Source organism: Pan troglodytes, chromosome 14, assembly GCF_028858775.2.
Source record: "Pan troglodytes isolate AG18354 chromosome 14, NHGRI_mPanTro3-v2.0_pri, whole genome shotgun sequence".
Taxonomy (NCBI): domain Eukaryota; kingdom Metazoa; phylum Chordata; class Mammalia; order Primates; family Hominidae; genus Pan; species Pan troglodytes.
In genome coordinates this window covers 42,601,409-42,617,920 of record NC_072412.2, presented here as the reverse complement: position 1 = coordinate 42,617,920, position 16,512 = coordinate 42,601,409, and the positions used below count along the sequence as shown (strand labels likewise).

The following is a 16,512-nucleotide window of genomic DNA, read 5'->3' as shown; positions in this document are numbered from 1 at the left end:
CACCGCCCCTTAATTCAATTCTGTCAAATTTTATCAAGCATCAACTGTGTGTCGGGCCATGTTTTGGCCCTTGGTGGGGTGAGAGGAGATTAAATGGGCTCTTCAAGGCAGTAGACAACAAGAGGCCTGCTTATATATGAGGTTACTAAGAAATAGTTGTGTGCTTGGGTTCTCATTTTATTATAATTCAAAATATCATTTAGTGAGTGCCTAACTTTGGTCAGGCACTTAACATGAATCATCTCCACTCCTTACAACAATCTAGATAAGGAGATAATATTAGCTTTAATTTACAGCCCAAGAAACTGGCACTCAGAGAGAATGAATAACTTTCCAAGTTTATACAGCAAGAAAGTGATTCTGATTCACTGTGTACATTTTTTTCTGGTAGACAGTAGCTTAGGCTGGGCGCGATGGCTCACGCCTGTAATCCCAACACTTTGGGAGGCCAATGCAGGCGGATCACTTGAGGTCAGTTTGAGACTAGCCTGGCAAACATTAGCCAGGTGTGATGACTCATGCCTGTAATCCCAGCTACTTAGGAGGCTGAGGCCCTGTAATCCCAGCTACTTAGGAGGCTGAGGCAGGAGAATTGCTTGAACCCTGGAGGCGGAGGTTGCCATGAGCCAAGATCGTGCTGCTGCACTCCAGCCTGGGAGACAGAGTGAGACTACATATCCAAAAAAAAGAAAAAGAAAAAGAAAAAAGACAATAATGTAGATGGGAATGTATTTTTAAATAAAGCCACATCACATGCCAGTTTTAAAAACCATCTACAAAAGAGATAAAGGAGAGAGATGATTTTCATAATCTTTAAAAGCTTAGTAATCTAGTATGGCTTGAGATTTGAAAACTATTTAACAGGAACTCAATGTATGGCGTGAAATGAGAACAATAAGACAGGATTTCTGAAAAGTCAGAAGCAAGGGTTGTTTTTTTTTTCTTTGCATCATTATGGGTAACAGAAATAAAGAAAAAGCTTACTATTTTGTTCTAAAGGCATAAAACACAAGTAAAAAATGAACATCAGGTCTTTAACATAACAGTCCTGTACTGTGGGAAGCAGGGGCAGGGAACCTTAAATACTCTAGTTCAGTGACTCATTTTTTACTACAAACCATAATATGAAAAGCATTTTATATGACAAATCAACACACAAAAATTTACATATACCCACACAATAACACTCATCTATATGTGAAACAAAATATTTCATGAAATGTTACCTCTATTACATACAGTATACTCCGATAGCTTCTGTTCTAGCTTACCAAAACAATTTATGTTTCTGATCCATTCACTAATAGCTCAAAACATGATGTTTGGAAAACAGGGCTCTGATCCCCCAATTTTTCCCCTCCTCTCTTTATTCCTTCCTCTCTTTACCGCTCAACCCCAGGAGAAACATCACTATAACAAACAGTAGAAGAAAGAACAACCTTCACCTTCCTTCACACCCTTCCCCATTCCATGTCCCCATGTGTGACATACATACTCCCCTCCTCTCAGCCCTCATGCATACTCGTTCTTACAGACTGAAAGTTTGTCCCCTGCAAATTCATAAGTTGATATCTTCACCCCTAAGATGATGGTATTAGGTGGTAGGGCCTTTGGGAGGTGATTGGGTCATGTAGCCGGAGCCCTCATCAAGGAGACAAGTACCTTTATAAAAGAGGCCCTAGAGAGCTCCCTTCCACCATGTGAGAACTCAGCAAGGAGACAGCCATCTATGAACCAGGAAGCGAGCCCTCACCAGGAATTGAATCTTGGACTTCCCAGCCTCTGGAACTGTGAGAAATTGATTTCTGTTGTTTATAAGCCACCCAGTGTACAGTATTGTATTACAGCAGTCTGAATGAATGATGACACTTATGGCTGGGCACCGTGGCTCACGCCTGTAATCCCATCACTTTGGGAGGCCGAGGCAGGCAGATTACCTGAGCTCAATAGTTTGAGACTACCCTGGACAACATGGTGAAACCCCATCTCTACTAAAATACAAAAAATTAGGCAGGTGTGGTGGCAGGTGCCTGTAATCCCAGCTACTCCGGAGGCTGAGGCCTGAGAATTGCTTGAGCCTGGGAGGCAGAGGTTGCAGTGAGCCAAGATCGTGACACTGCACTCCAGCCTGGGCAACAGAGTGAGACTGTCTCATTAGAAAAAAAAAAAAAAAAAAGGCCGGGCACAGTGGCTTAAGCCTATAATCCCAGCACTTTGGGAGTCTGAGGTGGGTGGATCACAAGGTCAGGAGATGGAGAACATCCTGGCTAACACGGTGAAACCCTGTCTCTACAAAAAATTAGCCGGGGTTGTGGTGGCACGTGCCTGTAGCCCCAGCTGCTTGGGAGGCTGAGGCCTGAGAATAGCTTGAACCTGAGAGACAGAGGTTGCAGCGAGCCGAGATCACGCCACTGCACTCCAGCCAGAACGACAGAGCAAGACTCCATCTCGGAAAAAAAGAAAAAAAAAAAGAAGACACTTATGCTTTAAATTCCAGGGACCTCTGGCATGTCTACTGTTTGTTTTTGCAGTTGAGGGAAGTGTATCATTTGTTATTGACGTTCTGCAGATTGATTGCTGAGGGGATTTTCTGGAACCCCCCACAGTGAGTGAAGCTTTTCTAGTGTTCAGAAACCGTTCTCTTTTTTTCGGAGGGATTCTTTTTGACATAACTTTTATAACTAGAAAAAGAAGAAAAATGTTCAGTTACTCAACAGTCTTATGATTCCATTAGAAACTTTATCTTTTTATTTTAGAGAGAGCTCAGAACTTGAAAACCTAAATGGAATGCAGGCCCAATAATGATTTGACATTATTATTTCAATTACAAACATGATGGTTGTATAATAGAAATGCTTCTTTTGAAAGCAGCGGTACTCGAGTATTGTGTTAGGGAAGAAACAAATTGTGTTTTGCAAGGACTGCCTATTTCAATTTATTTTCTTGTGAAAATGCAATACGATGAAACTTTCATGTTTTAATTTTTTTAGAGACAGTGTCAACCTGGTCTGAACCTCTGAGGTTCATTGTGCCTTTTGTGAAAAGAATAATATAGTATGTGGTGCACTGTTCAGTTTTATTGGAAATCGTTTTTGTTTCTTATTTTTTAGAAACAGCTCTCGCACTTTTGCCCAGGCTGGAGTACAGTGGTGCAGTCATAGCTCACTGCAGCCTCGAATTGCTGGCCCTAAGTGATCTTCCCACCTTAGTCTTCTGAGTAGCTGGGACTACAGGTGCATGTCACCATGCCTGGCTAGTTTTTAAATTGTTTTTGTAGAGACGAGGTCTCACTGTCTTGCCCAGGCTGGCCTCAAACTCCTGGCCTCAACCAATCCCCCTGCCCTGGCCTCCCAAAATGCTAGGATTACAGGTGTGAGCCACAGCATCTGGTCCCTGAAATCATTTTTAGCAAAAAAAAAAAAAAAAAAAAAAAAAAAAGAAGAAGTGTAAGATTGGAGAGTGTGGAACTATGAGAGGTTTTCATAAGCTTGTGATATTTGTAAATATTAAAGAACAGAAATAAGACAACAGTGATATGCAGTAGATTTGATAAATGGTCTATAAGTATTAGACTTTATTTACTGTAGATATAAATTTACTGCAAACACCTCTCATCAGCCTGTTGATTGATTTAGAATTACCGACATCATCCTTGACATCACCCTGTCTCTTATTCCCCACATGAGATTCTTATGTGCTGTTGATTCCACCCTCAGAGGCATCTCAAAGCTACCTGCTTCTGTTTCTCAAGTTAAAGGCACCACCTTTTTTGAGGGGTGGTCCTTTAGAAGACTGAATGGTTACCTTGTCCACTCCCCTCCATTCTTGCCTCCTCTAATTAGTTTTGGCCACAGCTGACTGAATAAACAATTGAAAATGTAAACCTGACCATGATATTGCACTACATACTGGGAAGTGCATTTCTAACAAAGTCAACAACCCCACAAAGCTCTGCAGGACCTAGCTCATAGCCATCTCACCAGTCTCACCACTTCTCACCACACTGGCATCTTTACCATTCCTTAAACTCACCAAGCCCTTGCCTCCTGAGAGCCTTCCAACATACTTTTCTATGCCAAAGGTCATGAGCCCTCTTTCTTTTAAAAGGGTCATCTTGGGAGTCTTATCATGCTGCTAATACTTGTTTTTAGTTTCTTTTCTTTTTTTCAACTTGTCTGAAACTGCATTCGAGAGCCTGCATCAGAGATCTTTGGAAAATCTTTAATAGAAGCATATTTAGTAACACGAAGTTGGCTTTAGGACATTGTGATTTTCAAAGCACTTGTACAAATCTCATATAAATGTGTTTAATCCTCATAATACATGTTTGAAGTTGATGCTGAATAGTGTTAGGGAAAAAAACAAATTATGTTTTTCTGAACCAGATCTGATACTTGGTTCAGAATAGCTGAGTAGATGCTAAGATGGTAGACTTAAACTCAAATATGTTTGTAATTGTATTCATTGTCAATAGATGTAATGTTTCAATTAAAGGACAAGACTGTAAGACTGGATAAGGTCCAACTTAATGCTACATTCAAGAGATATATCTAACATATGAGTGTGCAAAAAGGTTGAAAGTCAAAAGATACAAGAATGGATAAGATGTAAATACTAATGCTCTCCACCTAGCAAAGGGTGGCGGTAGCTACACTACCACTAATAAGACTTTAAATAAAAAAAATTACTAAATACAAAGAGGATATTTTACAAGTGTGAAAACTTTAATACACCTGGAAGTTAAAATAATCTCAAAGTTTTAGGTAATAATATAAACTATTTAAATCAAAGATTGACAGAACTAAGAGGAGAAACAGGAAAATTCAGAGAGTAAGACATTGCAATATATCTCTTTCAGGAATTGAGAGTGCACACAAAACATTAGTAAGCATTTAGAAAGTTTAAATAATATGACAAACTTCATGGACACATAAAGATATTGAATACACAAGTGCAGAAAATCATTTTTTTCTAGTATACGTAGAACATATAAAAAACTTGTGAGCCAAAAAGCAAATCTAAAATTGTTTCAAAGGATTGAAAACTTATAAATAATCAAAAGTTGATCATAATTTATTTAAGCTACAAGACGGTAACAATAATCCTGAAAACAACAGCAAAATCTTGAATATTTCTATATTTAAAAATTAGGAAACATAGTTCTGTATAAATACTGGGTTAAAGGAGAAATCACAGTGGAAATTAGAAAATATTTTGACCTGAATGATATTGAAATGTCGACATATCAAAATATATAAAATGCAACTAATGCCATCTTTGAGGAAAATGTATAGCCTTAAGTGCATATGTTCAAATGAAGACTAAAAATTAAACAACATTCATCTCAAAAACTTAGAAAAAGGGAAAATAAACTAAAGCAAAGTAGGAAGAAGGAAAGTAAAGAGGAGAGCAGAAAATAATGAAAATTTAGAAACAAAAACAAGAAATAAATGTACAGCAGAAATCATCATCAAAGCCAAGAGCCAGGTGTTGTGGTTCATGCCTGTAATCCCAGTGACTATGGAGGCCGAGGCAGGAAGATCATTTGAGGCCAGGAGTTCAAGACCACCCTGGGCATCATAGCGAGACCACCATCCTTGAAAAATGAAAAAAATTAGCTGGGCATGATGACATACACCTATAGTCCCAGCTGCTGGAGAGTCTGATGTGAGAGGATTGCTTGAGCCCAGGAGTTTGAGGCTGCAGTGAGCTGTGATCACACCACTGCACTCCAGTGTGAATCAGAGTGAGACCCCGTCTCCAAAAGGGCGGTGGGGAGGAAAGGCAAACGTTTTCTTGAGAAGTCTATTAACATTTTCAACCTCAAACAAGGAAAAAGAAGAGACTAAAACTATAGCCAGGTGGTAAGAATGAAAAAAGAGGAGGACATCATTATAGTTCCTTGCAGACATTAGAAATATAATAAGAGGATATTAACAACTTTATGTCAAATAAGTACAAAATCCTGATGAAAACATTAGCAAGTAATATATTAAATAGTTAATACATGAGCAAATTGGAATTAAACCAGGGGCACAAGATTGACTCAATGTAATTTTTCACACTAATTTTATAAAGAAGAAAAAGCACATGATTACCTCATTATATGATGATAAAGTATTTATTAAAATTCAACATTAATTCATATAGTAATTTTTAGTATAAAAGCAATGAAAGGAAGTTTTCCTAATCTGAATGTTATTTAACCCACCCCAAAGTCTACAATAGTTTTTATATGTGTACCCCAAGTCTACAATCTAAAATGTGTCACGTTAGGGTCATTCTAGCCTTATTCAGACCTGTGACATACCATTCCACATTTAGTTTCTCATCTTCTTTATGGTTTTTTAAAAAATGATGAAATAAAAGAGAAATGAAGGAAATATTTTATGGGAGGATTAAATATATCATGATGTTAAGTTAGGCATTACCTGAGAGAGTGGCTATATCAACGTGCACACACCTGGCAGGAGGGCCAGGCTCAGAGGCAGCCTGATCAGATGGGTTGAACCCTGGTACAGGCTGAGGGAGATCACCTAGCGCTAAGAGCAGAGAACTGTGACAGTCGTAGATCTGGAGAGGCTGGGTCCTTAGCCCAGGAAGGTCCAGTTCACTGAGAGGCAGGACTATTGTGTGGTTGCAGGACAGAGCTAAGTACCCTGTAGGATGTCTTCTGCCTCCAGGTATGTTTGAGGAGTGTTCTTCCTGGGTAGAAGGCTGGGCAGATGCAGGGGGTGCCCCATACAACCCTGAGACTCCTGGGAAATCAGATAGTGCTTTTTCTACTCCTTAGTTCCAATCAGTAATAAGCTAGGTAATGTTCTCTGTCTGTGGTATATCGTGAGAAAATAGAGGAGACATTGATTTTCAGCAGTTTCCTCCACCTGGTTCAGTACTTTTGGATAGTGTGTCTCACATCACAAGATCTTTTATAATTTCACTTGAGAGCTTATTAATTTTCAGTGAAATATTTTGATATAGTTGTCTTACTTCACAGAAACAATGCAGAGAACTACATAGAAAATAAAGTAGCTATTATCGCAGTCATCATTACTTCTGCAAGTTTCCTATATTTCCCAAGCCACTTCATCCTGGGGATAAAAACAAATCACAGTAACAGTTACAAAACAGCATTTCTTTGGCTTCAGCTGGCTCACTCAGATTCCTCCCAAATAGCTCTGGAGTCTCCAGTGAGTGTCTCACATACATTCTGTGAATGAGGCCTCTTATTTACCACTAATCACCAGCAAGTTATTCCCCTTCTACCCTGGGAAGGTTTCCAGTTGCTGTGCCTTCACTTGTCATTGGTAGCTGGGAGTTGTGACTTCAACTGATACCCATCCATGGTGACAGAGCCCCATATCTAGTGGCAGTTATGTGTAGCTCAGTAATGAGTATTATCTCCCATCAGTGGACGAGTGCCAACGTCATGCCTTTCTAGTGCCCCACTGAGATTGCAGATAAACCATTCTGAATTTTTAGCTCTGCATTTATTGCAGTTTCTCTGCCCAGGACTCATGAGTGCCCACTGAACCAGTCTCTCAATATTCAAAGACTACCTATGTGTGGTTTTTTCACCATTACTTCATTTTTCTGACATCATTGTGTCTTGTCCTAGAAGCAGATTGTTTCCCTGGCACTCCATTTTCTTCCATTCCATCTGAGGAAGCTCCTTGGTTTTTTATGTAAATTGGTCCAAAGATAATCCACCTTATATCCTCCATATGTATCTGATACATTTGATAGAGACAGATACAAATAGAGCATCCATTTAGATACAGGACAAATATACCACTAGGACTGCCCCAGCATAAGGGTGAACAGCTGGGCACTTTTTACGTTGGATCTTACAAATATTTCTTTCTGAGCATATAAGATTGTGAGTGACCAAAATCATAGAGCAGATGTTATGGAAGGTGGTGATGTATTTTGAAGGAAGAAGACTGTCATGCAGACACTTCTGTGCCTCCTTTATCATTCTGGTTTGGAATGTATATTTTTCTTAAAGAAGCATTTATAGAGTTGAGAAACCATGGAGTTTTTTTTTTAAATGAAACTCCCTGCTTCCTAAATAGTCCAAAAAGTAATTATCTTGTATCCTTTTATGGTTTGAAGCCTCTCAGCAAAGTATGGGATTTTTGTATTACATGCAAGTAAATCAGCAATAAATTTCTCCAAAGCAAATATTGTAAAGTTTTCTATGAAACAGGACTAAAATTCTAAAATGCAAGGCTAGTTACCTGCTTCATTAAAAAACATGAATGCAAACAAATTTTATGAAAAAATTATGGAAAGCAATTGGCTAGAGAGTGATTATAGAGGTTAATCTCTGTACTAATTGGCTTGTTTGGGACATACCACCAAACCAGATTCACCAATCATTTCTAGTTTAAGTAAATGATGCAGCATTATAGCAATTAAAACATGATTCATTTTTCCACAGTGTTTTTACATTAACTTAAAAATAATCATTTGGGTTTAATCCAAATCAACAAAAAAAAGATGGCATCTAAATAGGGCTTTTACCTTCCAAGTAATTTTTCCTGCCGCTGAATGTGTAGAATGGTGCAAGACAGAACTTCATTTCTGAACTGCACTGCTTAAAGGATATTCTCCTAAGGCGTATACTTCCCTTATGACCCCTATTTATTTATGCTACAGGCCATTATTCTAGTGAATGTGATGCTACAGTCATTCTTACAGTTCAAATTATAATGTGTATGTGCAAATTATAACTTTCCTGCACAGAACAAGGAGTGGAACTGTATCAGGTGATATAAGAAGGATAAGTAAAAGTCATTTGACACAATAAGGAAAATAAATTATGAATAATATTTTAGCAGGGATTTTTTTTCCTTGAAAGATGCTTAGTTCTTCTAAATTAAGAGTTTCTACCTGACAAATCCCAAAAATACCATGGGGAGCAAGTAGCCTGATGATATGTGCTGACCGTGTGCTGCTCATGGGCTGAAACTTTTAACACCTGAATCGTGAACTTGGTGAAGATTTCCGAGGTCCTTTCTGAGGTCCACGAGAAGTCATTCACTAGCTTGCTATTTTCTCTTTTTGTGAGAGTAACTCTTTGCTACAAAGTGCCTGAAGTACTACAGTGTATGGAGTTAACGATGGAGGGAGAGGTAGTGGCAGGCAGGGTATAAGAAGACCCAAGAGGGCCAAGCATTGCTTCCTGGGATGCTAGAGGCAAATGAAAAGATGGATCTTGCTACATAGTCAGATAGGTCTTCTCATATGTTTTTGCTCAGCTAGGTGTTTCTGTGAGTTCTTTAGTGATAGGTTCTAAGTCTTTATTCTTTCTTGTATTTTCAGAATATAAGAAAATGTGTTTGTATTTCTAAACATAGTGTCAGGCACCTAGTAGTTATTAAGTCTTTCATGATAATGATGATGATAATGATAGCAGCAGCAGCTAACCTCTATTCACTAAGCACTTTATATGTACTCTGTAGTGTAATCTCTATGACAATTGTGTGGAGGAGTTATTTTCCCTATTCATAGATCAGGTGTGGAGTGTTTAAGCTCCTTGCTAAAGGTCACACAACTAGTAGATGTTAGAGCCAGGCTCAGATCTCTGATAATGAAAACTGTACATGAATGCAAATAATTGAATGAACTATCAAGTAATGTAAGCAATATTTTCGTTTAAATCCATGGATCCAGAAGCATGCATTTTACATCAGACTGGGACAGGATTTCTTAACCTGTTGTCATTTTGGGCTAAATAATACTTTGTTTTGGAGTCTGTCCTGAGCATTGTGGATATTTAGCAGCATCCCTAACTTCTGCTTACTAGTTGCTAGTGGCAACACCCCCCAACCCCATTGTGATAACCAAAAATGTCTCCAGAAATTGCCACATGTCTCCTGGAGAGCAAAATTGTTGCCAGTTGACAAATACTGGACTGAAAAGACCACCTTAGGCATCTGCGCTTTAGGAGCACCCATTCCTACTGTGGTCATCTTGGAATATTGTAATTTGCAAAGAGACTAAAAGCATCATTTTCCACAATCCCTAGAAGACCTAGCCTAGGTACACCTACCGTCTTCAGTCTGTGATAGCATTATTGTCTTTACCCTCTAGGAGTTAAGGGATGGGGTAGCGAACAGTTTTTTTTTTCCTTTTTTCATAGGAGTGAGAGAAGGTAAAATATTATCCCTGGAAATTGATCAGACTCTGTACCTGGTGTGGAAATCACTGACCTATTCTGGGAGAGGAAAGGGGTAGACATCAGGGCTGTGGACGAGGAGTGTGGTGGTTGGAAATTTTAACTCAGCGGTTGCCAGCAACACTGAGCCTGTTCTTCAGAACACAAGCCTGTAGCCCAGGTGCAGTTATCCTAGGCCCAGAGGAACCTGGTTAAGGACCCAAATGGGTTGCTACTTACTCCACTATGTTTTCTTGAGAAATTATTTCTTGAGGATCTAAAGTGTGTTTGTGGTTGGACTCATACAATGGAAAGGGTATGTTGGATTAAGGAGGCTGTGGCTTGGTTTACAACAGTAAAAGCCAGTGCAAATTTTTGGAGGACGAATTCAACTTTTGCACTTGAAAATCACTAATAAAGATTCCCACACTCATTTTACACTAAATTACGGAATAAACAGCATCAATGTTCACAATTTGAGAACCTTACATGGCTGTACTGTCATTTAGTTCTACTCTCTTTAGCATTCTGGCATGGATATCCTGGCCTACTAAAAAATGGGTGCTCAAATGCCTCCATAACAATGAAAATTCCTCAGTACTTCAGAATACATTTTAGGGAATATAGTCTGCTTCAGAGTTACTTAGGTAGGTCTCCCAGAGACCATTCGAGTTTAATGAGGCTAACTCTGTATATATTTAATTTGTTAAGTAATATAAGGCATGAAAGAATGGCATTTTATAGAATTTGTATGCTTTCAAACTCTGGGCAGATGTTTTTTAATTTCAAAATTAATTTTAAAAATTAATTAGTGTAAGTAATCTGATTTAAGAAGTCTAGAGTTAGAAAACGTATAAACTGGGCCATGTCATTAAGGGCCATGTGCATCACCAGTGATGGACTCAGAGGTAGTGAGGACAGGAAGGTAGTTGGGTGACAAAACTCATGTACCCAGGACTCTACCTGATAGAATGCCAATCAGAAATGGAAAAAATATATCAGAGACTTCATGAGAGCTAAAGGAAAATACTCGATTTATTGAAATAAATTGTATTCCAACTTCTTTCAATGTTTTTCTGTGGAAATCCTAGAAAAATGACACAAAATATTGAGAAGGGAGAAAAAAACTCAGCAGGAGAATGAATGTAGGCACCCATAGCTGAGGGGGCTTTATCTAGTCCTAGATCCTCTTCTTCAATCAGCCCTCCTCCTGGGGGAAGATATGATGACCATGAACTGTGGCTCCAAAATCAGGTCATTACTCACTGGGTGCACATTTTTCACCAGGCCCTTTAGGATTTACGTAGTAGTCCTCATTTTCAAGAAATGTATGTATATTCTAGGGCTAAATAAATTAAGGCATGTCCATGAAAAAGATCACTGTGCTTTCTGTAAAAGTGCTGTTATAAACTGCACGTCTCAAACTTTTTCTCAGTACTTCTTAATACTCGTAAAAATTATTTGGGGCTTCAGAAAGCTTTTGTTCATGTGGTTATATCCATCAATACTGTATTAGAAATTAAAATAGAAAAATTTAATATATATATTTAATATATTTGTATATATATTTACACATTTAAAAATAAAACACATTGTTTAACATAAGATACTCTTTAAAAATATATTTTTGAAAACAAAACATATAACAAGAAGGTTAGTATCCTTTTACATTTTTGCAGATCTTTTTAATGGCTTACTCTGGCTTGATGGAAGACATTTGGATCCTCGTAGCTGCATTACTATTCAACCTGTTATGATGCTTCAGTGAGGAAAATGGAGAAAATCCAGCCTCAGAAATATAAGTAGTTGTAAATAGAGGAGTGTTTTAATAATTTTTTCAGATAACTTTGGATATTGTTCTTTGATACTACATCAACAATCAAAATCTGCCTTGTTTCTTTTGAATCTTATAGCAGTTTTACCAACCATTGCTTTTGCCCCATCGGTGCAAATGTCAACACAGTAAAAAAGGCAAAAAACATTTTAGTATTATGAAAATAGACTTATCACATCCTTATCTCTGGGAACTTACCCTTTTCTGAAGTTATAGCTAACTTAGTAAAAGTATAAGAGAAGTAACATGATATGACAAAATTTAACATGTTCCACTCAAGAAAACAACAAACACACGCATGTCCCTCAGATGACAACAGCCATGCCAACTCTATGTCTGTGGTGGCATCCCCTACCTGACACGATCATCACAGGGCCTCTGATCTCAGTCAACTTCTGCCAATGAAGTTCTGAATGAGGCATTATATCAAAGTGCTCTTTCCAACTTTGGAGGCCCCGTCACCACTACCACTATTGGTGGGGGCTCTAGTGGAGTTCGATCAACCACTGGAATACGATGCTTTTTTGTCTTCAAATCCTGAGTCCTATTCATTTAAAAAAAAAACAAACAAACAAAAAAGTAAACTCACTTTCAAAATAGAGTAAAAGACTTTTAAAATATACTTATAGATATGAGTACTTTCGTATATTTCATAGAGTATAACAGACAATATATAAATACAATTAACTTGTCAATTAACTTGTTAACTTTTGAGCCCCATCCAAATAACTGCTGTTCAATAAAGATGTAACAAGATAACTTCAATAGTATAGAGAGTTGAAAATTAAACACTCCTTAAATCAAAAAAAAAAAAAAAAAGAAAATAGACTTAGCCTCCCAGACCATAAAAAAGGATCTATCAGGGACATCTAGGGTTCTGTGGACCATACTTTGAGAACCACTGTCATAGAAGAATATTTTATAATGTAAAAAAAGTCCACAGTGTATTGTTAAGTGACAAAGGGACAGAATTGTTATTAACATTATAGTTTAAGAGTTACAGATTTTAAATTAAAAATATGAATAATAAAGAGAAAAACTGGAAAAGTATATACCAAAATGTTAAACTGGATAGAAAATAATACCATTTTATTTTCTTCTTTTTCTTTATTTTAACAGAGCTATTTATTCAGTCTTTAACATGTTAAAAATTAAAACTTTTTTAACTTTCTTTTTTTAAATTTTATTTTATTATACTTTAAGTTTTAGGGTACATGTGCACAACGTGCAGGTTTGCTACATATGTATACATGTGCAATGTTGGTGTGCTGCACCCATTAACTCGTCATTTAGCATTAGGTATATCTCCTAATGCTATCCCTCCCCCCTCCCCCCACCTCACAACAGGCCCCAGTGTGTGATGTTCCCCTTCCTGTGTCTGTGTGTTCTCATTGTTCAATTCCCACCTATGAGTGAGCCCATGCTGTGTTTGGTTTTTTTGTCCTTGTGATAGTTTGCTGAGAATGATGGTTTCCAGCTTCATCCATGTCCCTACAAAGGACATGAACTCATCATTTTTTATGGCTGCATAGTATTCCATGGTGTATATGTGCCACATTTTCTTAATCCAGTCTATCGTTGTTGGACATTTGAGTTGGTTCCAAGTCTTTGCTATTGTGAATAGTGCCGCAATAAACATACGTGTGCATGTGTCTTTATAGCAACATGATTTATAATCCTTTGGGTATATACTCAGTAATGAGATGGCTGGGTCAAATGGTATTTCTAGTTCTAGATCCCTGAGGAATTGCCACACTGACTTCCACAATGGTTGAACTAGTTTACAGTCCCACCAACAGTGTAAAAGTGTTCCTATTTCTCCACATCCTCGCCAGCACCTGTTGTTTCCTGACTTTTTAATGATCACCATTCTAACTGGTGTGAGATGGTGTCTCATTGTGGTTTTGATTTGCATTTCTCTGATGGCCAGCAATGATGAGCATTTTTTCATGTGTTTTTGGCTGCATAAATGTCTTCTTTTGAGAATTGTCTATTCATATCCTTCACCCACTTTTCAATGGGGTTGTTTGTTTTTTTCTTGTAAATTTGTTTGAGTTCATTGTAGATTAAAACTTTTTAAATTAAAAATTTAAGGAAAGTATAAAACCTCCTACAGTACTGTTACCCTAATAATACTATTTTTACTTCTTGTAAAAAAAGGTATTATTTACTTCTTGTAAAAAAAAGTATTATATTATTTTAGTTTTTTTGTGTTATATTTTGCATAATGTCTTTTATAGAGTAGGACAATTTGTTTTCCCACTTATTATTTTATAAGGACTTCCCCAGATTGTTTATGGCCAAAAAGCTTTCATTCTAATTATATATAAATTATTAGCACTGTTATTACTGATATAGATTTTGGTTATATTGAGATTAACTGGCTAATCTAAATGGTACCCACTGATATAATTTAATGTAATTTTTTTCTTAAAGGGGTGTAACAGTAATTTTTCATTAACTGAGTTTAAATAAATGTAATCACAATAATACTCTAACAATTTTAGATCCTTAATTATGCTAATTTGATTTTAATGATTTAGCAAATTCCTGTTCTTGAAGATTTAAAAGTAGCCAGAGGTACTTTCAATTTAGACACAGTTTTGTTTTATACAATTGTTGCTATAACTATATTGTTGCTATAATCTGTTAACTTTTGATCATTCTCAACCTGGTTTATTCTACACACAGCATGGGACTAGTGGGTAAAGGTAACTATTTTCAAATCCTGGGGTTGCATAATATCTGCACATGGGATAGTTCTGCTTGTTGGCATTCTGCTAAACCATTTTCTAAGCCATATAATTTTCATTTCTTAGTACCACTTGCATGATGAGCTAGCTCTATGTGAAGAAATTTAACACAGGTAGACTCTGCAGATCACCCCCAGGTGGGTTCCTATCAGAGATGACAAGTAGAAAATAATTGGATGGAAGCACCTTTCCTTTGTACAGCTCTGATTCTTTTGGAAAAATTCTACTCCTTCTATCAGGAAATAAATCCTGTAAATACATTGTCTGCTCTGATCATATACTTTAGTTCTTAACAATATCAATGTCAAACTTGCTATCTCCATTGAATAAGACCATTTATGAAAGTTGATAGGTATTGTTTGAAATACTATGAACATTGGATGCTTTGTTTAGTTGCTTCCCCTTCTCTCCAAGGTAACCTTCACTCGCAGGCAACATAAAATATTAGATGAATATTGAAACAGCATATGTACACAGGAGAGTCATCTGACTTTAGTCACTGATTCAGAAGGATCTTGAGTCAGAGGCATTCTTGGCATTTAAACTCAGACTACCTGGATTGGACAGGTTAGTGTGACAGCTGCATTCATAGTTTGTTGTTTTAATAGCTGTGCAAACAATTTTTATTACTGGCTTTTTATATAATTGGGGCCTAGAGACAGTTGGCCTAGGAGTAAACTTGGCACTTCTGCTTCTAATAGTATCATTTAGGAAAGTTACTTAGCTTCTGTCAATGTCTTCATCTGTAAAATGGGAATACAGTAGTGCCCCCTTAACCAAGGGGATGTGTTCTGAGACTCCCAGTGGATGCCTAAAGCCACGGACAGTACCAAACCCAATTGCTGTCAATTGGAACTCATTTCTGTACATGTCGTCCACACACAAATTTAATGCCTTTTCTATCTTAAGTAAGCACTTATCACACACTGAGGCCATAACTTTTGCAGTTTGAAGAGATGTGACAGCAAAACTAGCACAAATTTCTTTTTCCTTCTTTATAATTTGACAAACAGATTCTTAGCATAGATCTTAGCAACCTCAGCATATGATTTTTCTTTCCATATTAAGAACTTTCACTTTTTCACTTAAAGGAAGCACTGTCTAGTTTCTCTTTGGCATCTCCAAATTGCCAGCATCACTACTTTGTGCTTTGGGCCCATTAGTAAGTCAAATAAGGGTTACTTTAACAGTAGCACTGAGATACAAGGACAGTTGATTTAGCAACTGAGAGGGCTACTAAGTGACTAACTGGGAATGAGTGCCTACAGCAAGGATCCTCTGTACGAAAGGAGGATTCACATATTGGGTGGAACGGTGCAAGATTTCATCATGCTACTCAGAACAGCATGCAATAATACTTTCAGACTGTGGTTGACTGTGGGTAACTAAAGCGCAAAAAAGTGAAACTAAGGATGGAGGGGCTACTGTAACACGGTTTCTATGAGGATTAAATGACCTAATACATGTAAAATATTTAAAACAAGCAGAAACGTTTAACATATATTAGCTTCTGTTATCATTATTAATATTATTACTTGAGAAATTGAAGCAGTCCTCTCAAAATACAAAGCAATTATCAAATAAATAAGATAATTTCTCTAAATCGAAGACAGATTTGTGCCTTCAGATTAAGTGGGTCAATCACTTTCCCGGCATGATGAAAGACAAATAACCTATATATTAAAAAATCTACCTAAGAAAGAAAGAGGATTCTGTTAGTGGACTTCTTTTTGGCCACCCTGGATTCTGTAATACAGTGAAGC

At 37.3% G+C, this 16,512-nt stretch overlaps 1 protein-coding gene across 26 annotated transcripts in view; it reads left to right on the top strand.

Moving 5' to 3' along the window:
- The window catches only part of ENOX1 (ecto-NOX disulfide-thiol exchanger 1), a 584,882-nt gene that overhangs the window by 248,470 nt on the left and 319,900 nt on the right, over window positions 1-16,512 (top strand). The window lies entirely within an intron of this gene.